Here is a 26643-nt window from a genome sequence, read left to right as displayed (position 1 = left end):
CTATAATGTCTCGTTCCAATCTAAAAGCTACTTCATCCATTCGTTTATTGACAGCGTTAAGAAGTGCTGGATAACCCAGTGGCGTTAATTGTTGGAGCGGCACAATTTCTGATACATGCTGACAAATTAGACATCTGGAATAATCTGTGTCAGATCGGGATCTTTTATCCCTTGTGTGTTCTGGTACCATGATTTATTCAGTCTACTCCACCATGCCAGATAATCTGTGGTAGAAACAAATATGTACTATAGGTTGCAGTCTAGAATAATACAAGAATATCTTTGTATCTCAAAAACATTACATGTACAGCCACTTGTAAAAAGACAATTTCTTCTAATGCAAGAACAAGTAGGCACATCTAAATAAGGACTGCTCCCTTGCACTAAGTGACCTGACATTCTAGAGAACTAGATGAATGTTGAGATTTACCATTTGTTTTATTAATCTCATTGACTCGATATGTATTTCAATAAATTAGGATTTGGGGCATAGTTCATCTCAGGTTCACAATATATATAACATGTATAACATGTCTTGTAGAAAGTAGTAGATTGGTCAAAAGTTTGAGTGGGGGGATTTCCACATTGATGATAGGTTTAATTTGCCATGATATCGTTTCTTGACATGTTTTGATTGTATTTTTTATCATTATGAGTGCAGAAGTATATAATCTGCGATATAAATGTAGCATTACTCACCTTCTTCTGAAAATTGATCGCCAAACAGTCATTTAAAGGTGGCTACAGTGATGACCTTCTGGTTATTTACCACCGGAGCAGGTGCACTTCCTGTGCTACTTGCATGTCAACAAATAATTATTAGTAGGATCATCAAACGGACTAAAACCAAAATTTCATTTTCACATATGTTATTAATATGCAGGCCCCACTAACAAACGGACGCCAACGTTGTTAGACGGAATGAAAACCCGTCATTCTTGTTACAAAAACAGCTAAAATTGATGAAAAAGCGGCCGAAATTGAAACCAACACAGTAATTATGGTCGCAATAGCAAATATAACCGAAACGCAATAGCAAATATAAAAAAAAAAAAAAATTAAAAAATCAATTCCCGATTCAGTCAAGTTTTGGTATGATGAGCCATAAAGTGCAAGGAAAAACCATGGCAATGTATTGATATACCTCGAGAAACCGGTTGGCCGAACGATGACTCCTGAGGTAAATGCTCAAATTTTCTTCAAGTTAAAATTTGAGCACTAAATATTAAAATTTTGTCTTGTTTCTTTTTTTTTTTTTATCAACCGCTGTCACAACGGGAACCCAATGTGTTCATGGATCGTCTCGTTATTAATAAAGGTATGTTTCATGATCTTAATATCTCAAGAAAAGTATGTGTATTTAATATTTTTAGTAACTCTTTCATTCATGAAAATAAATAGCACAAAGACAATGCATAAACATGTTAACTAAGGATACAGTCTGGTTAAATATTAAAGTTGAAGTGCTTAACCCTATTTTCCCCACTTTCCCTTAAGTTTGCAGATTTGCGTTTCACGGGGATTTTGAAGAATGTAACCCCTGCAAACAGCAACGACCTCCTGTATGTACTTAAACACTGCATGGGGTATTGTGCTCTGTGGACTCTCAAGTTCGAGAAGTGTCTTTTTTTGTTTTTTTGATGGACTTGAAATTTGAACATAATTTGTATATTTGGTCACTGAATTGGTTCACCATCAAAAACTAGAAGCCAATTGTTTTTTGTGATTCAAAGGGCAAAGCCGGAGTGACGGATTTTGCAAATACCGGTCTCTGACCAGTTGTTTATTACTTGCAAAATCGAAGATATTTCAAGTATATTGGTTTGTCGATATTGTTAGTCTGTCTGTCTGTATGTTTGTCTGCCTTTTTGTCACCTGCAGGTGGCAATTTTAAACCGGTCTACACGAAACTTCAACACATGGTAGAGTTTGTCATAAGGAAGAAGCCTATTGTTTTTGAGGTAATAGGTCAACATAGACTAACAGTCAACAACTAAGGTGGTTTTTCTAAAATCCTCAATTTTCATCCAATTGAAATGGAATTTGAATAGGATTTATACTTCAGGTCATTGAACTCAACTAACCAATTATTTTTGAGTTCCACATCGGCCAAAAGGTCAACATAGGCCGAATTTCTTAAATTGTCAATTATAATCCGATTGAATTAAAATTTGAAGAGCATTCACATTTCATGTCACTGAATTCAAGTAGGCAATTTTTTTTTAGGTCAACAATAACCAAAAGGTCAACAACTCAGGTGAGATTCTAAAATTCTCAATTTTCATCTGATTGACTTGAAATTTGAAGAGAATTTTCAGATCAAGTCACTGAATTCAATCCCCAATTATTTTTGAGGTCCACATCGGCCAAAATGTCAACAAAGGCCGAATTTCTAAAATTGTCAATTTTCATCCGATTGACTTGAAATTTGCAGAGAGTTTATATTTCAGGTTACTGAATTCAACTAGGAAATTATTTTTGAGGTGAACATTGACCAAAAGGTCATCATAGGCCAAAGGTCAACAACTAAGGTGGTATTTATAAAATCCTCAATTTTCATCCGATTGACTTGAAATTTGAAGAGGATATATATTTGAGGTCATTGAATACAAACAGTTAATTACTTTTTAGGTCAACATGGAACAAAAGGTCAACATAGGCCCAATGTCAGCAACTAAGGAGGTATTTCTAAAATCCTCAATTTTCATCTCATGGACTTGAAATTTGAAGTGGATTTGCATATCAGGTCACTTAATTCAACCACCAATTATTTTCGAGATCAACATCAGCCAAAAGGACAACACAGGCCAAATTTCTAAAATTGTCAAGTTTCATCAAATTGACTTGAAAGTTGAAGAGTAGTTGCATATTTTATCATTGAATTCAACCACCAATTATTTTTGAGGTCAAATTTGTTTCAAGGATTTTGCAAGTATCATGCTCTGCATGATACCATCTTCTTGTTTGTTTGTTTGCTTGTTTGACTTGTTTGCACTGATGAACCACTGGACGGAATGAGTTGAAAACTGGTGCTTGTGCCCGCATGGCGCATGAGGTTTTCGGTGGTAAAAAAAAATTAATAGCCAGGGTGTGGGGAGGTTCAGGGAAGGTGGAGGACCCTAATTTTCTGATGTATAAATGTATCCTATCGTGCCACCTGGTGGGAGTGAGGACCGAGGACATAACCGAGGCCCTGTTGGTACTCCAGGCAGCCTGACCATATCTGTGCATTTTGTACATGCTGAGCAAAGAACCCATCTGAATTTCCCCGCTTTATGATTTATGACTTGCAATACAGTCTTCCACCAGGTGGTGTGAAATGATACACATTTACATCGATAAATTTGGGTGCCCTCCTCCCCACCCTGAACTGTAAGGAATAAGAAACCATTTTTCTTTTTACCCTTCCAATTAACCTGCAAGTGAACCACCAGTTACCAACTAATTTCCATAAGTGGTTGTGTTCCCACTTCAAGAGCACGATTTTTTTTTTACCATCTCAAACCTCGTAGTGTAGACTCCACGCAAGTACAACCAGCAGTTTTCAACTCATTTCTTTCAGCAGTTCATGAGTGCATAAGCCAAATAAACACTATTATATTGTGATAGTGGTCACGTCGGCCATTCGGAAGAGATGCCGGATAAAGGGACTATTTTACATCGATACCTAACTCAATTTGGATAGTCTGTGGCCGATTCCCCCCCCCCCCCCCAATGCCAAGCACTCAAAATGGTGGAGCAGGCGGATCGCCATGCCCAGCAGGCACATAATTTCAATGGAGTGTTATTCACTCAAGTCCAATTATCCTGTAAACCCTAAATAATTAAGAAAGCCAATGGAGCTATTTTCCCTGCAATCATGACATTCAAAAAACTCAATGAGTGTGTATTCAAAATAAACAAGAAAAAGAGGAATCAGAGAATGCAGATCATCACCAGGACTTATTTTGAGTGGTGTATTTTTTTTAATAGGTTTTTGGGTAAATCCAGTATGGCTGCCACACTATGTGACTTATCATATTTGTGAACCTTTTGTTCTCCATGGACAGGCAGTCATATGTGTAAAGTTTTGTCTCGATTTGTTCAGCCACTTCAGAGAAGATTTTTGAAGGTATTTTTCATAAACAATATGGCTGCCGAATCACGTGACAGATGACGTCATGATTTATTTATTTTTTCTATGGTCAATTTTATCCCGAGATGACCCTTAACATATTCATACTGATCAGATGTGTCATTCTACATATGCAAATATGAATTCATCACGAGGGAACCAATAATTCCATAAAAAAAAAATCAAACTCATTTCGCATGAGAAGTACTTGCTTTGTGCCAAGTTTCAATTTTTTCCTTGGTGAGGTTTCAAAGATACAGAGGTCAAAAATGTTTCCGTTTTTCCAATATGGCTGCCACACCACGTAACTTATGACATCATAATTATCATTAAAACATTCTACATTAACAGTCTCACCAATTTGGATAATTTCGTCTCAATCTGACAAGTGGTTGCAGAGAAAAACACGAAAGTTCTGTGTGGACAAACAAACAGACAAACAAGAAGACGTCATGGAAAGAACAATACTTGCAAAATCCAAAAAACAAATTTGACTGAAAAAATAATTTGTTTGATTTCAATGACTAAATATCCAGCTCCTCTTCAAATTTCAAATCAATTGGATGAGAATTGAAAATTGGAGAAATTCGGCCGATATTGACCTAAAAATAATGTGGTTGGATTCAGTGTTCTGATATGCGAATGGTCTTCAAATTTCAAGTCAATGGGATGAAAATTGAGAATTTTAGAAATATCACCTCAGTTCTTCACCTTGGGCCTTTTTTGACCTTTTGGCCTATGTTGACCTCCAAAATAATTGGTGGTTGAATTCTGTGACATGAAATATAAATCCTCCTCAAATTTCTCTCCTCAAAATATATATCCTCCTCAAATAAATCCTCCTCAATCGGATGAAAATTGAGGACTTTAGAAATACCACCTTAGTTGTTGATACCACCTTCGGGACTCCCACTCTTTGATGATAGGAGGGAAACCACAGGGTAACTTTCCAGGATCAGATTTTGGTAGTGTGTGTCGGGGTGCTGCTGAGGTGTCATCCAGCAGACGGCGGTCTCCTTGGGTTAACCTGCGGTGGTTCCTTAAGGTGGGTGCCTGGAATGTCCTATCTCTAAGAGATGATGATTACCTGTCTCTATTATCATCTGAGCTCAAGCGTTTGGACATCAGAATTACAGCACTCTCTGAGGTTCAGAGAATGGATTGCGGCGAGATCATGATGGGTGGTTACACCTTATATTGGTCTGGTTGCTCAGATGGTTACCATGCCCACGGAGTTGCTGTAGGTTTGACCTATAAGCTGACTCCAATTATAATTGAGGTAACACCAGTCAACGAGTGTATTATGACACCAAGGATTCGTCACTCCGTGGGTGTCATTTCCCTGGTCTCTGTATGTGCTCCGACTGAGGCGAGTGATCTCACCATGAAGGAAGCATTCTATGCTATGCTCAAAAATGTAGTTGATCAGTGCCCCAGGCGAGATATTCTTCTCGTCTTGCGGGATTTCAATGCATCAATTGGAACTGATAGTGGTGGATGTGAGACATGTGTTTGTCCCCATGGGTCTGGAACCGTGAACCAGAATCGCACTAGGTTCCTTGACTTTGCAAGAAGTCATGGACTTAGGGTGGCTGGTTCATGGTTTCAGCGCTTACAGGCTCATCACAAGACTTGGTATTCCAATGCTGGTGGTGTGGCAAAGAAGATTGACCATGTGCTCGTTGATTGTTGCTGGAGGATGATCCAGAACTGCAGGGTCTACCAGAGTGCTCAGTTCCTCAATACCGACCACAGGCTTGTTTTAGCAACTCTGAAGTTGCAGCTTAAATCCGAGAGAATGGTGCCATCCAAGCCTCGGCTGGATGTTGGCAAGCTCAATGATGAGAGGCTAGCTGAGGAGTTTGCGAACAAGCTAAGGGAGATTTGGGAGGTCTGGGTGCTTTGGGGGATCCTGAAGAGTTGTGGAGTGCCTTCAAGACCACCATCCTTGATGTTGCCGTTGGATGTCTTGGAACTCACAATTGGGCGAAGAAGAATTTTGTCTCTCAGGGACTCTGGATACCATTGATCAGAGTCGCAGTGCCAGGCTGAACGGCAGAGATGGGCTGTTCACAGAGCTGAGCTGAAAATTGAGGATTTAATAAATCTCACCTAAGTTGTTGACCGTTAGCCTATGTTGACCTTTTAGCTCAAAAGAAATAGGCTTCTTCCTTATGACAAACTCTGCCATGTGATGAAGTTTCGTGAAGATCGGTTTAAAATTGTGACCTGTAGGCAACAAACAGACAGACAGAATTACAATATTGACTGAACAATATATTTGGAAAAATCATTTATTTTGCAAGTAACAAAATCGACTGACCGATATACTTGAAAAATCTTCGATTTTGCAAGTAACAAACAGACAGACAAATGGATCCAAATGCAGTACCCTCTCCTCTGGTGAGGGTAATGAATTCAAATGGAGAGGGTGATGAGAAAAGCAAATCATTATCATCAACTTATTTATAATACAGAGACATGACTGAAGTAAATAGACACCATGATTTTTAAAGAATTTATTGACTGAACATTTGAAGTTCATTTGATCCATTTTAGTACATACACTAGTATTTGGTGGACTTTCCATTTGCATATTTCAATGCTTTTTCTCTTTCATGCATAGAACTAACGAGTTCCAAAATTTTATCTTGTGGGATTTCTACCCAGGCTTCACCAAAAGGTTTAGAATTTCTGCCCATGATGTTGGTTTCCTGGACTTTTTTTGCCCAGCTCGATCCAATATGGCCCAGAGGTGTTCAATTGGGTTCATGTCTGGAGACTGACTTGGCCATGGAAGTCGAATGATCCCATTTCTGTCCTGCCATTATTTGGTCTTTTTGCATTGTGGCATGGAGCTCCATCCTCCGTGAACAGAGTGTTGTTTTTAACCATCTGACTAGTCGATAAGATGGGGAGAAGTCCATCTTCAAGGATAGAAATGAATATTGTAGAGTTTATGTTGTCAACACACCACACAAACTCTGATCCACCAACACTCCACACCATCATTGAAAAACCACTGTTTGACAGTTGGCGCAATCGGTTCAAAGAAAACTCATGGCCGGGAAGTCTTCAGACCCATACGCATCCAATGTCAGAAAATTGAGCAAATTGGGAATCATCTGAAAAAAGACAGTTTGTCAAAACTCCAAGTGTCTGGTGGCCATCTCGTCAGCCCACTTCTTTCTCCTTTGAATGTTGGCTGGTCGAAGAAGAGGTGTTGTAGCTGCTCTCTCATCATAGCCCAGTTGATAAAGGCAGTTCTTGAGCTAACTTGGACCTCCTCTGCAACATCTGCTGCCTTGCAACAGGGAGTTTTCTCAATGGACCGTTTGACAGCTCAAAGACACCTTTCTGATGGCCCAGATCGACAGAAATGGGAAGTTGTGGATTCTTTGCCTTCGCTGGTGAATTGCACAATCACTTGATTGACTGTAGAAAGTGGAATGCTAAGATTCTGAGCTATCTGACGCTGGCTGACTCCATCTTCCGATTGGCCAACAATCCGTCCTCTTTGAAAATCGCAAAGGCTGTGTGATCCCTGGGTTCGAGGCATTGTTAGTTGGAGTACAAGACCCAGAAACTCGTTTCTGCAAATAAATAGTTGAATATTAGTACAAATCGCTGAGTAAAACTTGTTTTATACAGATCAAATAAATAAATTTAAGGTGTCTATTTACTTTTGTCATGTCTCTGAATAATAGATACGTGGCTTGGGGTTTCGCGCAGTCAAAAGGTCTTAATTATTCTATCCTTAAAGGCCTCAAGCATTCCACAGAAGGACCAGAGAGAAAAGTCACAAGACACGGAGTACCCAAGTATAGCCCATATGCAATGGGGTGTCTCCTGAGTGTGAGAGGCAGGCAGGAACCCTGGTGACGCAGGTCTAAACGGTAGCTTGGCATGATGCTGGAGTTTGGGCTCCAGGTGGGAGAGGAATGGATGGGGTGATAGTTGGAGTTGTTGGCTCTGCCTCCACACTTGAGCTCCATGACATGTCCTCCTTCATGGAACTCCAGACCGGACAAGCCTCGAGCTGTTGATAGCCAGCTCTTTTATTACATCCGATGATACCCTAATTTTTTGTTTTTGATATAAAGTGCAACCATTCAGGCATCACTCAAGGGGAAACCCCTCCCCTGAGCTTGTCGACTCCTCTTAAAAGCTCTAAGCCTGGCACAGTCGTGCCAAAACTTGTGCCTCGGTTGGAGTGTGAGGTTGCTATTTCTCAAAACCATATAAAGGACAGATTACAGTGGATAAATCATTTAAGGAAGTTGAAGGGAGAAACGGTTTTAAATATAAACATTTGTGAGGGTGATCATGTGCTTCCTATATGAATATAAACACATTTATTTTACAGTTCATTTTCCCTCAATCTTACCCTACAACATACAATAAAGGAAATAACAATTTTTACTTTTTCCCATCTTAACCCCAAGAAGCCAACTCTGCAACTTTGGTGTGTGTGTGTGTGTTTGTGTTTGTGTTTGTGTTTGTGTTTGTCTGTGTGTGTGTGTGTGTGTGTGTGTGTGTGTGTGTGTGTGTGTGTGTGTGTGTGTGTGTGTGTGTGTGTGTGTGTGTGTGTGTTGGACGTGTATGCACTCATAAACTGCTAGACGGAATGAGTTGAAATTTGGGGTGTGCCCAATAAGTTTAGTTTTTAAGCACCACAAATAATTCATAGTGGGGATTTAGGAGGGGTGAGGAGGGAAGATGTGGAGTCAGGGGGGGGGGGTGGTGGAAGGAATGCATATTCTCTATGTAAATGTGTGTTGCGTAGCACTGCTCCCTCTGGGAGCGTGTATTGCAAGACCCAGTAGGTTTACAATATAGAATTATAATCGCATTACAATATTATAATTGAGTCTTTGCATGAAAACCTTATGGAATGGATAACAAATTGTCCAATTTACATGTTTTGCATTTTATATTTGCTCTTAAACTGGTGGATGAAATAAGTTGAAACATGGTGGTTGTAATGTAGGTTTGCATGATAACATTCTACAAAGTTAGGATGGCCACCTACAACTTCAAGTTTCGACCCAGATGTTCCCCAAGCCTTGGGGACATGAGGGTATTCACAAATAATTAAGAGGTTACGTGGTCTAGCAGCCAATATTGGATTTAACGGAAATCTTAAAAAAAATATTTCTCTTGAAATGCTTCATCAACCAAAGTGAAACTTCACAATTATGATCTTGTAGTCATGGGGAATATGTTTTCAAGTTCAACCTGATCGGATGCATGGTCTGGCAGCCAGAATTATTTAATGTTTTGAATCTGGGTTCAGGGATTTTTATAAAACCTGGTACAAGTATGTGTAATGATTTAATAATGTGTGCAGAGGCATATTTGTTGATTTCACGATGTCGAAGAGTGTCGTTCTAGTATTTAATATTATAATCACTGCAGTAATATTATTGTGCTGATGAATTATGTTTATTATCTGAACATTTAGATGAATATTGATAATTACATTTTCATGAAGCAGAGAAATTTCATAATTAATTTATTGCTATGCATTTGATGTTGTGAAGTTTGCAGACATTTGTAATCAATACTTTGATGATATTGTATTCTTGAATCCCTTAATTTAGAAACATATTGCTTTGAGAATATTTCTCATCTATAAATTGCAGTGTTGTAAAAGATTAGGATGTTTATGTGTTGAAGGTTTTACAGTCTTCACAAGTACAGAGTTTTGGGCAATACAGGCTTATGTTATCTTGTTACTTTTGCATTGCGTACACCTTCAATGTGTGCGGGCATCACTTCCAGCTGTTATTTGCAATACATAATGATTAGAGAACATTTGCCAACTCGTAGTTTCATTCGATATTCCAAAAGTTTTCTCCTCCCTGAATATATTAAAAGCAGTGTTTGTAGTCTGATCGTCCTGTTGGGTTCAATGCTTATGCCTGATTGTCGTGGAGACTGCACACTTCCTGTGGGAAGATCCGCTCCTGGACATGTTATTCTGGGCGGTTTTTTTCCTTTGCATTATGGAGTCTTCAATGAGCAGCCAGACCTGAGAAGTTCACCAGTTTCTCCTGGATGTACAGAGTAAGCAATACAAATATATTTCACTCTTAAAAAAGTTATTTTGGTTGCTCTGTTTTGCAAAATTGCATATTATAACAGAATTGCTTGCCTATTAAAAAGGAAAAAAAGAAGGTTATTGACATTGAAAAACATAATTTCAATTATTTTGTTGATAAAGGTTATATTTTTTATATCGATAAATTTTTAAGTTGTGTTCATGTTTAAATACTGAAATTGTTGGATTATTGAATGCCTTAAAAGTGAATCTGATAATTTTGAATGAGCCTGAAGGCAATGTCGAGAAAAATGTTGTTCTGAGACTGGGGGTGTGGTGTGTGTGTGTGTGTGTGTGTGTGTGTGTGTGTGTGTGTGTGTGTGTGGGTGTGTGTGTGTGTTTGTGTTTGTGTTGCGGAAGGGGGGGGGGTGTCTTCATGCAGAAATTACTTTCTTGGGATGCATCAGACATGTGATGGCAGCATCTGGTCTCCCAGAACTCTTGGATGTCTTATATTATAGCAATGCTCTTCGGCACATGGTTCACAGCAAAGCAATTTCAAAATCTGTATCGTGGAACTTTCTTGTTGATGGCAAAGAGAGGAGAGAAACAAGTCCTTGCGTCTATCATTTCTCATCCTCTTGACAAGCCAGGACTTGTCTTTTACACTTCTTATAAGGACCTCTTAAATATCAAGGTGTGCAGAAAGTCCAGCAGCGATCACTTATCATCAGAACATGAAATTAATTTTGGAAACATCTGTATACTAATGGATGCAAATCTTTCAGTTCACTCATCCTCCGCATGTACAAATATGCATACTTTCAATCTTCCTTTACCGCTACAGTTGGAAGACATAGATCAGGCAGTTGAATAATTGAAAGGTTTCCTTATAAATCAGTTGCAAAGCTGAAAGAAGAAACAACAGATGCACCTTATGAACTTCACTGTGTTTTGATTGACTTGGTCACAGCAGGTGAATTGTATGACCAGTTAATGCTTCATGAAAAATTAGCTGATGGAGTTTGTACAGCAAAATCTCTGGACAGGATCTCCGTGTGACTGCAAAGTGAAAAATATTTGATGAAGGATATTCGTACAGCAGGTTTCATTCCATGGATATGATAGATGTTCTTTGCAGATTCATTAAAGCTGAACATATGGAATGCTCAGAACTTCACTTCCAGTCAATCCATGACATGCTACCCCATTTGGTAGCTACAGGACACAACCTCTACAATACAGCAGTTAACTGGTCAAATTTACCTTCACTGTTCAAATCATGGTAGAAGCATGAAATTTAGTGAAAATGTACTTTATTATATAAAACGTACAATTACAAATGATTGATACCCCGCATAGCAACCAATGAGAACGCCATCAAAAATGACACAATTCGCAAGATAGCCACTGAATGTATAACAACTAGCTAAGTTACAATCTTTATGGAGTTATGTTCTCATGATGACAGAAACATACATTTTGGTGGCATGTAACTTATTAAATGTGGAATATACAGTAAATGATTGGTAACCAATGAGAAAACCATCAGAATTGTTGCCATTTCGAATATGCTAATAAACATATATTTATCATGTAATTATCATGTGCAGTTCAGAACTGAACACACATTATGATCTTATCCAATAAGAATCCTGATGATAACTTCCCCACCGTTATTGCACGCAATGAGGTGGGGAATTTGCTGCAGAATTCTGTCTTTAAGTTGGGATGAATTGATTCTCTCTGGCACTATCAAATCACTCTCAACTGCTGAAACCATGACGTGTAGAATTTCACAAAATATAACTTAAAGACTGATTTAGCCCCATCCTCCTTAGTGGATGGATGCAGATGAAACTTTGTCGACAGGTTCAGAGTGTGAAAAGGACGAAGTTCTTAGATTTTGGTGAATATCCGGATACGGATCCGACTACAAGAAATTTTAAAATGATTCTTCACCATTGTGACATATGGTCAAAACTGAACCTGGGCACCAAGTTTCGTCCAAATCCGTCCATAACCTTTTGAGATATCCTACTTACAGACACACAGACAGACAGCGGTGAAAACATAACCTTCATCGAACATCGGTGGCAGAGGAAATTACAAGAATGAAACTTTTGAATATATGTTGATACATATATACATATATTGTTACGAATCTGGAAGCAATGAGCACTCAACATGCAGGTCCTGCAGAACAGTTATATCGCGAAGTGTGTGTGTTTAGTTGTCCGGGTGTTTAGTTTTTAGTTTAGTTTTAGTTTTTAGTTTAGAGTCCCGTCCCTTGTTTAATGGGTAATTAAATGTACATGCGCTGTGAGTTATTTTTATCGATAGGATTTTTACACTTCTAACAACGATAACGCCATCTTCTCTCCATCCTGACGCCATAACGCTGGCGGCATTCTTCACATGCTCGCCAGCAAGCGCGCATGTGGGCAGAGCCTAACATAGGCATGGCGTCCCTCTAAGCCAATCGGCAAGGAGCGAGCGTCTCGCCCGCCCTGTTTCTGACTCAGCACGATCGCCATTAGGCACGTGGCCAGAGGTAAGGACGTGGGCGGAGCCTCCGTCGCTTTGGCTCGAAGCTCCAGCCAATGAGCGGAGGGCGAGCACTAAATGCGCACCCTCGTCCAATCGGGAGGCCGCCACGAGTCGCGTGAGGACCCCTCATCCAATCGGGAGGCGAGTGGTTGGGAAGAGAAGCCCCTCCCTCGAACGACAAGATATAGATGAGACGGCGCGGTGTCGGTAGGGTCTGGCCTGCTGGAGCGCGCAACACATCTCTGGATGCTGAGCGCTGAACACATTTCACTGGCGCCTGGTTCTTCTGACCGCATCTCAATGCTGGTCTGGTTCGCTCGTCTCGTCGAAGACCGCACGAGGTGGGAAGGTCCCTTTCATTTCTTTTGGGTGTGCGTCTGTCTGTGGGCCCGTCTATGAGTAGGAATTGGATAAGTGCTTTGACTGTACATTATTTGCCTTTCTTTAGTCGGTTTAACTCTGCTCTTATGCGTTCCTTCCCCACTTATTGTAAATAAATATCCATGTGTTTAATGCATCAGCTTGTTTTTGTGTTTCTTCCATTGGTTTAACACGGTGCGTGTTGGGTGATTAAAAAGGCCGTTGCTGCTGTAAATGTATGTTTGGACCGACAGGACCTCGGTCACCACCTGCTCGGGTTATGCAAGGGTCGAGCACGGAAACTACTCGTCCCGTTCGAGTCCTGTCGAGGGTGTGAATACTTGGTAGCTCGCCACGTGTATCTCAAGGTATTTTGAAGTTTGGCAAATAACCCTGTCCCATGTGGTGGAATTATTGACGATTCACGGCCCTGTAAAGGACCTGTACCCTCGGAGTTTTCCGAAAGGTACAATCTCGATTCCGGGTGTTCGGTCGAGTCGACCCAACTGCTCTACCTGGCGGTTGTGCTCGTCGCCGACGCCCGGCTCCACAACAAATTGGTGTCAGGAGCAGTTTTCGAACCCCTCTGGCTCCGGAGAGAAATTTACGCGTCGGACCAGATGTGAAGGGAGCAACCCCCCCCCCCCCCGTTTACCCAAAATTACGAGCATTTCAAATTTATTTCCCAACACACAACATGTCTAGCCAAGACGGGCTGAAACAGGTGGGTAGTGGTTGTAGTGTAGACGAATAAGGACACCACCCCCATGCAAGAACTTTCCCCGCAACCGAACTCAGAGGTCGCATTGGGAGCGGCGGGGGCGGCGGCGTATGACACCCCCCCTCCGTCAAAGCTCCCACCCCCCGATTTCTGCCCCCCCCCAATTTCTGCCGGATCCGCACACCATCATGGCAGATTGGCTCCACCATTTGACATGAGGCAGATGTTGGAGGCGTTGATGCAGAAATGAAAACGAATGCACAAAGCATGGAGCGCAAAATGGAGGTGAACACACAGGCACTGAGGGGCGATATGCAAACATAAAGGGGTGAAATGCAGTGCATGGGGTTGAACCTGCAAGCGGGCATGAGAGGAATAATGGCGGCATCACGTGGCGGAGCGACCGAACCGACCAGAGGGAGTACAAATTGTGTCGGGCCCGCGATGGAGACGGGCAAGGTCGGGACGAGAGACGCCACGACAATTGATGTGGAGACCGAAACATGTAGGACGAGACTCGAGGGGGTGAAGGGGAAATTAAAAGAGGTGACAGAGACGCAGGAATTAAAAGAAACACCAGAGACGCGGGAGTTAGAACAAGCAGAGAATGAATTAAACAAAACGGAAGAGGAACCAGAGACGCAGAAATCAAAAGAGGGGACGAATGTGATGAAATTAAACGGGAAATAGACGAGCACACACAAGTAGAGATAGTGAGGGACAATGGGGTTGAGCTTGGGGAATGTGTCGTGACCCGGTGCGAGCATCAGGATGGCCTCCTTAAGGAACAAAGGGAGGCGGTATGCTCCCTTGAAGCAGATAGCGACGAGGTGAGTCCGGTCGAGCCATGCGAGGTTGAGGGGATGGCTGATGTGAACGGGTACACGTGGAGCTTGGGGGGTATGGAAACCCCGGGATTGCTTGTGGTAGCACGAATCCCCGATATGAATGTCCCGGAGTGTGTGGTGGAGTGTATGAGTGGCACGAGTGTGTCGAAATGTGTGTCAAAACGTGCGTATGGTGCGAGTGTCATGGCGTGCATGAGTGCATGCATGAAAATGGACTACGGACCGATCCAGACGGGAGACAGGAATGGCGAGCCAGGAGGGCCGCAAAGGGTTCATTTGGTAACCGCGCCGGTCCCGCGAGACGCCGCGTACGAGGCCCGTTCGGCATTTCGCGAACGACACTCGCGCGCGTGTCTTCGTGGAGGGATTCCGGTGCGGGAACGTCCCACATTTCGGAAGAGACCGTCGCGCGGACGGTTAAAAGGTTGGCGAGTGTTGGGTGAATTTGGAACACGCAGGTTCCCACGTGGGCACGTGTGTGAAGCTCCACGTGCTGCATGCTGCGTGTTCTGTTCACAGAACTCGCGGAGCGGGTTTCCAGGACGATGCGCTCGTGCTGTCCTGCACGGGAAACCGTGCAGGTTCGGTGCGCGGGCGACGTCATGAGCACGGACCAGGGAGCGCGAGTTGCGGGTGAGCTGCACATGCTGGCTCGCGTGGAGAATCCCTCGGAAGCGAGAGCTCGGTGTGATTGGCAGGGCGACGACAAGGCCTCGGGTATCGATGCATTGAAATCCCCCAAGATAGAAGAGTATCTCGCCTGGGGCACTGATCAACCAGACTCGAGCGTGGAATAGAATGCATCTTTCACGATGAGATCACTCACCTCAGTCAGAGCATACACAGAGATCAGGGAAATGACACCCAAGGAGTGACGAATCCACAGTCTCATAATACGCTCGTTGACTGGTGTTACCTCAATTATCATTGGAATCAGTTAATTGAACACAGCTACAGCAACTTCTTGGGTATGGTAACCATCAGAGCAACCAGACTAATAGTCAGTGTACCCACCTGCTATGTTCTTGCCGCAATCCGGTCTCTGAACCTCAGAGAGTGCTGCAATACTGATGTCCACACGCTTGAGCTCAGATGATAACAGAGACAGTTGATCATCCTCTCTAAGGGATAGGACATTCCAGGCATACACCCGAAGACCGCCTCAAGTTAACACAAGGAGACCGCCGTCTGGTGGATGACACCTCAGCACCACTCAACACACACTACCGCAATCTAACCTGGCAAGGTTACCCCATGGTTTATCTCCCATCATCAAATATTGGGGGTCCCGATGGCTTTGCCCCAATCCTGTCATCCGGTGAGCTCCCTTGCGAAGGGCAGCGGCACATGAGGTACTCCCACTGAGTGGGTTTTCAGATATTTTTTTATGCTTTTGGAATATTTTTCAGAAGGATGGGTTTTACAGTGGTCAGAGTGCAAATGCTGCCACCAACCTTCAAATCAAAAGTAATCCTTCTGCAGGAGGATGTCCACAGACACAGTTGGGCACTAGATATGAATGGCCAATGGCTCACAAGGAGCCCATCTGCCCTTTGACAGGTTTTGTTCTTCATACTGCTGGGTGTCCATATCATACACCCTCCTCATCAAGAAACTTGGTGAGGGAGACGGTTTAGTCGCCGACAACTCGGTCATGGAACAGGTTAGTTCAGGTCTACGTGGTTTCTGCATCAAGTCACAGATTTAATCTGACATGACCTGACACAAATACCTGACACATGAGCACATCCATCCATCATGCTATATGTCAACATTGCAGGCTGATGGTGGTGGTGTAATGGTGTGGCGTGTTTCATTGCACACATCGTGCTCCTTGATTAAAGTGGATCAAGTTTGAATGCCACAGGATATCTGAACATCATTGCCAATCAGGTGCATCCCTTCATGGCAGCAGTGTATCCATCTGTGAATGGATTTCTTCAGCAGGATAATGCTCCATGTCAAAAGGCTCAGATTGCCCAGCAATGGTTCTATGAACATTACGGTGAATTCAGCTTGCTGCAGTAGTCTGCCAGTCACAAGATCTCAATCCAACTTTATCACCAATGGGATGAGATGGAACGAGCTGTTCGGAGTGGAGATCCACAATGAGCCAACTTCACATAACTGTGGGAAGCATTGAAGTCAATATGGGCCAACATCCCCATGGAATGCTTTTTACACCTTGTAGAGTCTATGGGCCGACGAATTGAGGCTGTTCTGAGGGCAAAAGGGTGTGTAACTCAATATTAGGAAGGTGTTCATCATGTTTTGTACACTGAGTGTATATACGTCAAGGATGTGGATATACATACATATATGTATATATATATATATATATATATATATATATATATATATATATATATATATATATATACATATACATATACATATACATATACATATACATATACATATACATATACATATAGATACATATACATATACATATACATATACATATAGATACATATACATATACATATATATATATATATATATATATATATATATATATATATATATATATATATATACATACATATACTGAAATGCAAAAGAAACTTACCACCTTTTAAATCTTCAAATATCAACAATAACACTGCGTGCAGTAAATGTGTGAACTTATTTGTCGACAATAGTGTCCTCACTGTCAGTCAAAATGGTCACGGATGGTCACTTGAACCTTCAATGGTCACTTCATAGCACAGCTGTTGAACAGCCGTTTTGACTGTCAGTGATTAGCCAAGGGGTACAGGATGATCTTAATGAGCTGCGCGTGATGTCTTGATATTGGCTTTAGAAAGGCCAGTGCAAAATGGGCATTTCAATCAACATGCCATGATTGTCAACGGATCAAGGCAGTGTGCCTTGGGCATACTGCAAGGCAGATTGAGCTACCGTGAGGTGGCACGTCGCCTTGGCTGTTCACACCAGACGATATTGGCCCTGGTGGACAAAGACACCCTCCACAACTCTGCAGATGACAGACCTCGATCAGGGAGGCCAAGAGTCACCACTGCAAGGTAGACCCACCCGGTCCTAAGTCAGATGGCTTCAGACATTGAGGACTGAGTGGGACAGAATCCAGCAGCAATCCATCCAAAGACTGGTAGGCAGTATGCGCCGACGATGCACTGCCTGTATCCAAAACAATGGTGGCAACACACGCTATTGAAAGAGGACTGACATTGCACCCCGTGCTGTTCTGTACTGTAGAACAAACTTATGAGATGGTGTATCTTGGTAAAAAACTTGACATGTCATCAATAAAATGCCAATGTTTCAATTCACAATTGTTGGTTTGTTTTATTTTGAACTGTTACAATTTTATTACATTTCAAACAAGTGGTAAGTTTATTTTGCGTGTGTGTGTGTGTGTGTGTGTGTGTGTGTGTGTGTGTGTGTGTGTGTGTGTGTGTGTGTGTGTGTGTGTGTGTGTGTGTGTGTGTGTGTGTGTGTGTGTGTGTGTGTGTGTGTGTGTGTGTGTGTGTGTGTGTGTGTATTAGCCTGGTGTTGGCACAGTGGTTAGGGCAGCGGCTTGGGACCCAAAAAGTACTGAGTTCAAGCCCCGTTGGGCCACTGAATTCATATATTCATATATATATATATATATATATATATATATATATATATATATATATATATATATATATAAATATATATATATATATATATATATATATATATATATATATATATATATATATATTGTTGCGAATTCGTGCCCGCCGGCGTGTGAACGGCCACGTGACTCGAATCGCGGCACGTCGCCCACCGGACGGACAATTCTGTCGTGACCCTCTCAGACTAACGCCGGGAGCTAGTCACGGGTGGGCCTTTCAGCCTCACCACGATCGTGCCAATCGGCCACCCGCGTGGGATAGGGTTGTTCGCCAAACTCGACCTACCGAAGTACCCACGCGGACGGTAGACCGGGCGATCGCACCTCGCCGCAGGTCGACTCCGGACACGGGCCACTTAAGCAATCCGTTCCGTACTATCGGGATAACCGAGCGGTGTTATCGTCGGCCTCGACAGTTCCGATTAATTATCAGGAGTATTAAGCCCACGACCAACCCTTTACGTGAAGCAAGATGGAGATTCAATTAAAGAAAAGACAAAGCGAAATGGGAAAACAGTTGAACATAATGCACATTTATTCCGCGGCACACGGAGAGCACACATATAGCAAATGCAACAAAAGAAACAATGACGCAGAGATACTACCGACTACGCGAGCGCACGACAACACTTACACAGTTTTACTTTACAGACGGCGCCAACAACACATTTACTCAAAAGCAAAAGAAAAGGCCACCCTCAAAGACAAGGGGGCAGACGGGGCCTGTGGGCCAATATTTGCGCGGGACCTGAAGGAGCGGTCAGGTCCGCGAGACCGGGTGGGTCCTACCCACGTCTTCGTGATGAGCCGCAAATGTGGCAGCGCGGCGGTGCCCCGACTTCATGCTCCTTCGCGGGTTTCGTTGGCACCGCTTGGAGTGGGATGGGAACGGGGCCCCCTTTTCGCACTATCTCAGCGCGGGGGGAAAAGGGTGGGGGGGAATTGTTGATGCTCTGGGGAAAGAGTATAGCTGGCTTGCTTGGGTTCCGTGACAAGCAATTCCACCGCGACCTCGTTGCCGACCGCCGTCTTCCTTGCCTCGGACCCGAGCTCCTCGGAATCTTCCCCCAATTCTCCTCAGCTGACTGCCGAAAACCACCGGGACGCTCTCGCCTCCCGACTCCACTCTGCTCTTCCAAACTGACTCTGCCTCGCAAAAACAACTCTGGCGCAACAACGCTGCTTTCTCTCTGCCCCAAAAGTGTCTTCGCTTTTCTGCCACTCTCAGCTCTTCCAAACTGACTCTGCCCAGATGATTCGCCTTGCGTTCGGTGCTTTATCGGCCAGCAGGAGAACCCATATGCAAATTTCCGGATCAGGACGAGCTCCGGGGCGGAGCCACGCTCGCCCATTGGACGGAGAAAAAGGGGCGTGAATCTCCCCTGATCCGAGAATTTGCATATCTCGATTCCACACAGACGCGCATGGAGGCGGGGGCAAACCGCCCCGCGCTTGCTGATTGGACGGATCAGAAGTGGGCGTGTCGCATTCCTGATCCGAATTCTCCTCGGAAAGGCCGCATTTTGCACTCGTGGCTCGGCGCGTATCTTGTACGAGCCCAGGACAGCCCGACGCTCGGTGCTCACAGGTGGTGCGGGAATGGCCGCAGAAGGAGAGAGGTGAAGGTGGTGGAGGGTTTATGGTGGTGGTTTATGGCCATGGTGCCGTTTGGAATGGCGGTGATGTGATGTTTGCGGGAGCGAGTTGTGAAGGTAAAGATCATGGCTGTTGGCGTTGTTGTTGTTGTGAAGCGGCGTTGTGGTTGGTGGTTGTTGTGTGATGGTGGTTGAGACGTGGTTGGTTCAAAACAAAGATAGAACAGTAAAACGGCTATCTCAAAGCATCGCAGCCCGGATGGATCACATAAATTCCCTCTATACAACGGGTTTGGGCTAACTACACATGTACTTACAGAGATATCTCACCTATGGGACCTGAATGGTGATTTGCGAATTTCCACAACCGCAACAATATGTATGTATGTGTATATATGTATATACCAAGTCATATAACACCAGGAGTTTGACTCAGCCTGTCATCCTTCCGAGGTCGGCGAAATGAGTACCAGTGTACTGAGCCGGTGTATACCCCAGTTAAAATAGGTGTACCAGATCCCTGTGTCGTAAGAGGCGACCAGGGTTGTGTCAGGAAGGGCATCCAGTGTAAAGCATGTGCCAAATCACAACGCGGATCATATGGATGATCCGCTGTGGCGACCTCTCACGGGAGCAGATGAAAGAAGATATATATATATATATATATATATATATATATATATATATATATATATATATATATATATATATATATTGTTGTGGTTACCAGATTCGCAAACCACCATTCAGGTCCCTTAGGTGAGGTATCTCGGTAAGTGCATGTGTAGTTAGGCCCAAACCCGTTGTCTAGTGGGAATACATGTCATTTATACGTGCTGCGACTCTTCAGGATAGCCGTTTTTCTTTTACTATCTTTATTTTTGGACCAATCGCCACCATCACAACCACAACATCAACCACCGACCACAACCACCGCTTCACCACAACCGCCACGACCTTTACCGTCACAACTCGCCACCATCGCATCACCGTCATCTCGCGCCACTCATGGGCACCGATGCTGGACTCGTGTAGGGCGCACGTTGAACAGCGTGTACAAAATCACGGATTTTCTGCTTCAAAAACGGATCCAAAACGACACACGCCCACTTTTTGCCGTCCAATCGGTGAGCGAGGGGCGAATTGGCCCCGCCCCCAGGGCGATCCCTATATGCAAATTTGTGGATCAAAAAGCCTTCACGCCCACTTTTTCTCGGGCCAATGGGGAGCGAGTTGAAAGGTCAAAGGGAGGGGGTCAAAGGCGAAGTTACGGGGGGATAAAAGGACGGTGTTCGTCAGTCAGAGAGTTGTTGCAAACGGGAACGAGAAGGAGTCGGAACAAGAAGAAGTCTGGAGCCCGAAGCCTGCAGTGGCTGGAGAAGCAGAAGAGAGTCAGCAGAACGGGAACGAGAAAGAGTCAGTAGTAAGAAGTCGGAACGAGGAAGAAGGGAGTCGTAAAGGTCGGAACGAGGCGAAGGAGAGTCGGAACGGAGGGGACGAGCTGTGGAGAGGCGGCGAGTCGGACGAGGGGGTGCTCGCGTCGTGCAAGGAGCTGCGCGCCCGAGGGAGGCCGGCAGCGCGACCTGGCCGAGGTGGAGACGCTCGTCGCACATAATAAAGATCCTCTATACCCCGAGCATCAGCAACCCCCCCTCCTGTTTCCCCCCGCGCTGAGATAGTGCGACCAAGGGGGCCCCGTTCCCACCCCCCTGCCAGGCACTGTCCACGAGGCCCGCGGGTTGCGGGGCCATCGCCGCTCCGCGTCTCATCACCAGACGGGTAGGCCCGACCAGGTCTCGGCCCCAGGCCTACCTCATTCCTGAGGGTATTTCTTTTCCTTGGTTTTGGGTATGTGTTGTCGGCGCCGTCTGTGAAGTAGAATTGTATAAGTGTTGCCGTGTGCTCGGTAGTCGGAATTAGCTCTGCACTGTGTTTTCACTTTTATGTTTGCTTTTTGTGTAAATGGAATTGTGTTTTCTTTTTTTTGTGTGCATTTGGTGGAATTGTATTTGTGTGCTTCCCGTTCGTCGCGAATAAATGTGCTTTATTGTTGAACTGTTTCCCGCCTCGCTTCGTCTTTTTCCCCATTGAACCCCCATCTTGCTTCACGTAAAGGGTTGGTAGTGGGCTGAGTACGCCCGATAATTAATCGAACCGTCGAGGTCGACGATAACACCGCTCGGTTATTCTGATAGTACGGAACGGGTCGCTTAAGTGGCCCGTGTCCGAAGTCGACCTGCGGCGAGGTGCGATCGCCCGGTCTACCCTCCGCGTGGGTACTTAGGTAGTTCGAATTTGGCGAGCAACCCTATCCCACGCGGGGGCTGATTGGCTCGATCGCGGTGAGACCGAAAGGTCCACCCGTGACTGGTTCGGCGTTAGTCCGAGAGGGTCACGACTGGATTGTCCGTCCGGTGGGCGACGTGCCGCGATTCGAGTTACGTGGCCGTCCGCACGCCGGCGGGCGCGAAGACCGCAACACTGGTGTCAGGAGTGGGATACAAATTCATCGCCCTCCTCGCGGCACTGGTATTGGAGAGCGGGACAACAGGCTCTCCTGTCTCCAGCGAAATTCACGGGAATCGGTCCAGGGGTGAGAGAAGCGACCCCCGATTCCCTCCAAATTACGAGCGAGCAAATTAACCCTTCACGAGAAGCAAGATGGCGTCTCAAGGCGAGCGGGAGCCGGGGGTATTAGAAATGTATATGTGTAGTAATGTAGAATCCATGGTCCAGGATGGAATCCCCGAGCAGGAAATGTTGATTGTGCAGGAACACGGACTCGCCCAACTGAACCCAGAACCTGAGGTGGGTGCGGCAGCGGCCGCGGTGTATGACACCTTTCCCCCCCCCTCTCCACCAAAACCCTTCCCCGACCCCTGCCGAAACGGCTCACCCAAGCGCACCCGACATGACCCAGCTATACACCATGCTGGCAAAAATGTATGCGGAAACGACAGCGAAGATGATTGCGAACATGAACAAGCAAATGAATGAAATGAAGAACGGAATGAAAGGCATGAACGAAAAGATGGATGCGAATACACAAAAAATGGATGAAAAGATGGATACAAATACAAATGAAGTGAAAACGACGATGGATGCGAATACACAGCAAATGAGGGAAGAGATGAAAGAGCTGCGGGGTGAGACGCAGAACATGGGCCGATGCCTGCAGGCGGGCATGAAGGCCGTGACCGGGGAGATAAAAATGGCGACTCCACGTGTGGGAGCAAACGAGCTGGGTGGGGGTGCAACGGCTGACAGGCCCGCGGTGGAGGCGGGTGAAAAAAATAATTCGTGGAACGTGTTGGGCGAGGGTCGTGACGATGACCGAAAGGGAAAAATTAAATGGGGAGACCAAAACGTGTGAGACGAGACACGAGGTGACGACAACAGAAATAATAGTTGAGACAAGGGAGGTAAAGGGTGAAGAGTTGGCAGAGACACGGGAGATGGGAACGATAGAGGGAAGACTACACGATGAAGACGGGGTAAGTGACGCGCACGCACACACGGAGGTAGTGGAGGACAATGGGGTTGAGCTCGCGGAGCGTGTTGGGACCCGGTGCGAGCACCTGGATGGCCTCCTCCAGGAACGAGGGGAGGGAGTATGCCCCCTTGAGGTGAGTCACGACCAGGTGGGTTCGGTCGTGTTTTGCGAGGTTGAGGGGACGAGTGCTGTGGACAGGTGCACTGAGAGCTTGGGGGGTGTAGAGGCCCCGGAGACCCTTGTGGGGACACGAATCCCCAGTATGGTTGTCCCTGTGTGTGTGGTGCAAGGTGTGAGTGCCCCCGCGTGTATGGGTGAGGCACCGTGTATGAGTGTCGCCGTGTGTGTGAGTGAGGCACCGCGGGTGTGTGCCCCCGCGTGTGTGAGTGAGGCACGGTGTGTGGATGAGGCACAGCGGTTGAGTTCCCCCGCGTGTATGAGTGAGGCACGGAGTGTGGATGAGGCACCGCGGTTGAGTGCCCCCGCGTGTGTGGATGAGGCACGGAGTGCGAGTGAGGCACCGCGGTTGAGTGCCCTCGCGTGTGTGGGTGAGGCACCGCGGTTGAGTGCCCCCGCGCGAGTGGGTGAGGCACCGCGGGTGAGTGCCCCCGCGCGAGTGAATGGAGCACCACGTGTGAGTAGTATGGTTTGTGTGAGTAGTGAGGCACGCGTGAGTGAACGGCCGTGTGCAAGGTCGCTGTGTGCCAGGGAGACCGTGTGTGTGAGAGAGCGGTATGAGAGGGAGATGTCGGTTGGCATGCGGGAGCACGCAGCCGCGTCTCCCCGTGTGAATGTGATGGTGTGGACTGTGTGCGTCGTGACACGCAGGTATGCGTGTGTGGAATGGCGACGGAGACGGCGACAGAGGAGAGAAAGCCGAGTAGCGGCTGTAGTTGTTTCGAGGACCGTGCCGGGTTCACCCAGCAGTGAGCACGCGGTCCGTGCTGTGCAACGCACGAGGCCGCCGCGTGCTTGCGTGCGAGAGTGAAGCCCGGTCCGGAAACGCACGCGGTGGATTTGCCGATCCCGCGGACGGACAAAGTTAGGCAGGTAAATGGATTTGGACCGGACGGGTTCTCCACGCATCGTGTGTGTTAAGCTCCAACGGGCAAAGCACATGTGTTCGCGTGGGAACCCTCGAGACGTGTGGCTTGTGTTTTTATGCGCACGGTGACGTCATGGCTGCACGTGGGGTTGGAATCCGGCAGGAGGGGGTGTCTCTGCCGGATGGTCCCGTCCAAGGAGGGACGAGGAACAACGTGCAGCTGCATGACGTCACGGGCAGGTGCAAAGTGCGCGAGCTCTGAGTTGCCGCGCAGGTGCTGCGCATGGGAAAAAAAAAAAGCAAGCCTCACTTTCGGGTGTACAGGATTCCTGGGCAGGGGTGAAAGACCCCCTTACCCGGCGCACAGGATGAAAACTAGTTAGGCGGAAGGATTAGCTTAGCTAGACCGACTTCATGGGGCAGGGGTAAGTCCTCATGGAGTCCGTGGAATGGATTAGTTAGAGGGATTGTAGCCAGATTTAGGTTGGGAAATAAAATGAATTTTTGAGTTAGGAGACCGTGACAGACTGGTGAATGTGTAGAGGGGACGTAGTTTAGCTACGTAGGTTAAAAGGAACGTGCGACTAGTTAAAGGGACGACGTGGGAGCACGAGTTAGTTAGGGGAGGTAGTTAGGAGGATGGCAGAGTTCGGTGGTGTGTGTGATGAAGAGTTGTTGGTGAGTTATGAGGTGGAGGCATGTGCTTTGTGAGTGAGGCCAGCGGGTCTGTGAGTATGGAGTGAATGGGGAATGCATGGTGCGATGAGTGATTGGGGGGAGGAGTGACTCCCGCCCAAGGGACCCCGGGGTCAGAGTAAAGTGAGTTAGCTGGGTTAGTCAAATTGAAATATGGAGGTCGTTTTGCTGTTGGTGGGAAAGTAGGCTCGAGACCCATTTGGAGGGGTGCAGGAGCCCTGTTGACGGGCTTGGGAGCGTGGCTGCGAAAGGTGAGTATCGCTGAGAGGGTACCCCGGGCACCAGGCTAGTCGGCCGCGGTAGGCCATGGGCCCATGGGGGCCGGGATAGAGTAGTGGGCACGGGTGCGCCTGCTTGGTGCGGGGGGGCCCGGGGGCGCCGTTAGCCGCGTGGGCAGTGTTGTGGGCACGGGTGACCCTCGGAAAGGGGCCCGGGAGGCCGGCCTGCCACGTGTGCGTTTCAGGGGAGGTGCCATGGGGGCACTCCCCGGTGTTAGGAGCTGGTAGGCTCGGAGGCAGTGTAGTGCCCGGGGGTGCCATAGCGGGAGATTCGAGCAGAGGGTCGTGCCTGCCAAGGGAGCCACGTGTCCCAGCCAGGAGACCGTGTGAGGGCACGGAGAGAAAATTGGGGGCGAGGCCCGAAATTGTGAGGACACCAACACAGGCGACGGGAATCTGGGTTGTTAGAACCAATAGTTTAAGCGAGAGGCGCTTGTTGAAAGCCCGGGGTAGTTTAACTGTTAAATGGTTAGGGTAGATTAGGAGATGTACCCCTCCGCACCATCCATCCCCTCGCTCTCGTTGTGGGCCCCTGGACCCACTTTGGGTTAGATCGCCGAACTCTGGCGAGGCCATTCTGAGGATTGAGTTGGGCCTTGGCACAGGACGTTAGCTCTCCCTTATTCCCCTCCGGGAAGGGAACGTAGGGGTTGGGAGTAGGCTAGGTGACAGGATAGGTTAGCCGAACAAGGACGATAAAGGGGGTTAGGGGACGATTTATAGTGGGGAAGTAAAAATAAAAACAATAAAAAAATAAGTTGGGGCTAAATTGGGGTTTGACAAATTAAGGGAGTGGGTATGTACAGTGACAGGCAAAGGCGATAGGTTGGGAGGGAGACAGGTAGGTAGGTCCGAGCCCGCCTTCCAAGTGGCCAGCACCACCGCACTCCCTCCACCAACCTCCACTGAACGGCAAAGGCTGGCCAACTTCATCGGCTGGCCGTGTTTTTCTTCGAGGCGGAGGCCGGCCAACTTCATCGGCAGCTGTTGTTTTGCTGCAAGGCCTGTGCCATCGGCTGGCCGTGTTTTGCTTCAAGGCCTGTGCCGGCCACTTCATCTGCAGCTGTGGTACTTCAAGGCCTGTGCCGGCCAGTTCGTCTGCCGGCTGTGTTTGCCTGCAGCGGCCTTCTTCTGCGGGCTGTGTTTGCCTGCTCACCTTTGCCATGCCATGCCCACTGCCCATGTTCACCAGCCCCGTTCAATTTTTGCTTTGCCCCCCCCCCCCCTGTTCATTTCCCCGTGCGCCAGGATCAAACCAACCGTTTGCAAGCT

The 26643-nt window shown here is 46.2% G+C and overlaps 1 protein-coding gene across 1 annotated transcript in view; it reads left to right on the top strand.

The window, feature by feature from the left end:
- Positions 1-26643, top strand: part of LOC147034965 (extracellular calcium-sensing receptor-like) — a 118935-nt gene that overhangs the window by 2693 nt on the left and 89599 nt on the right. The window lies entirely within an intron of this gene.

The sequence above is a fragment of the Eptatretus burgeri genome, chromosome 1 (genome assembly GCF_056783735.1).
Source record: "Eptatretus burgeri isolate ZD-2024b chromosome 1, Ebu_testis_v1, whole genome shotgun sequence".
In the NCBI taxonomy this organism is placed as follows: Eukaryota; Metazoa; Chordata; class Myxini; order Myxiniformes; family Myxinidae; genus Eptatretus; species Eptatretus burgeri.
The sequence above is the reverse complement of the archived record's forward strand: the minus strand, read 5'-3'. Positions and strand labels throughout refer to the sequence as shown.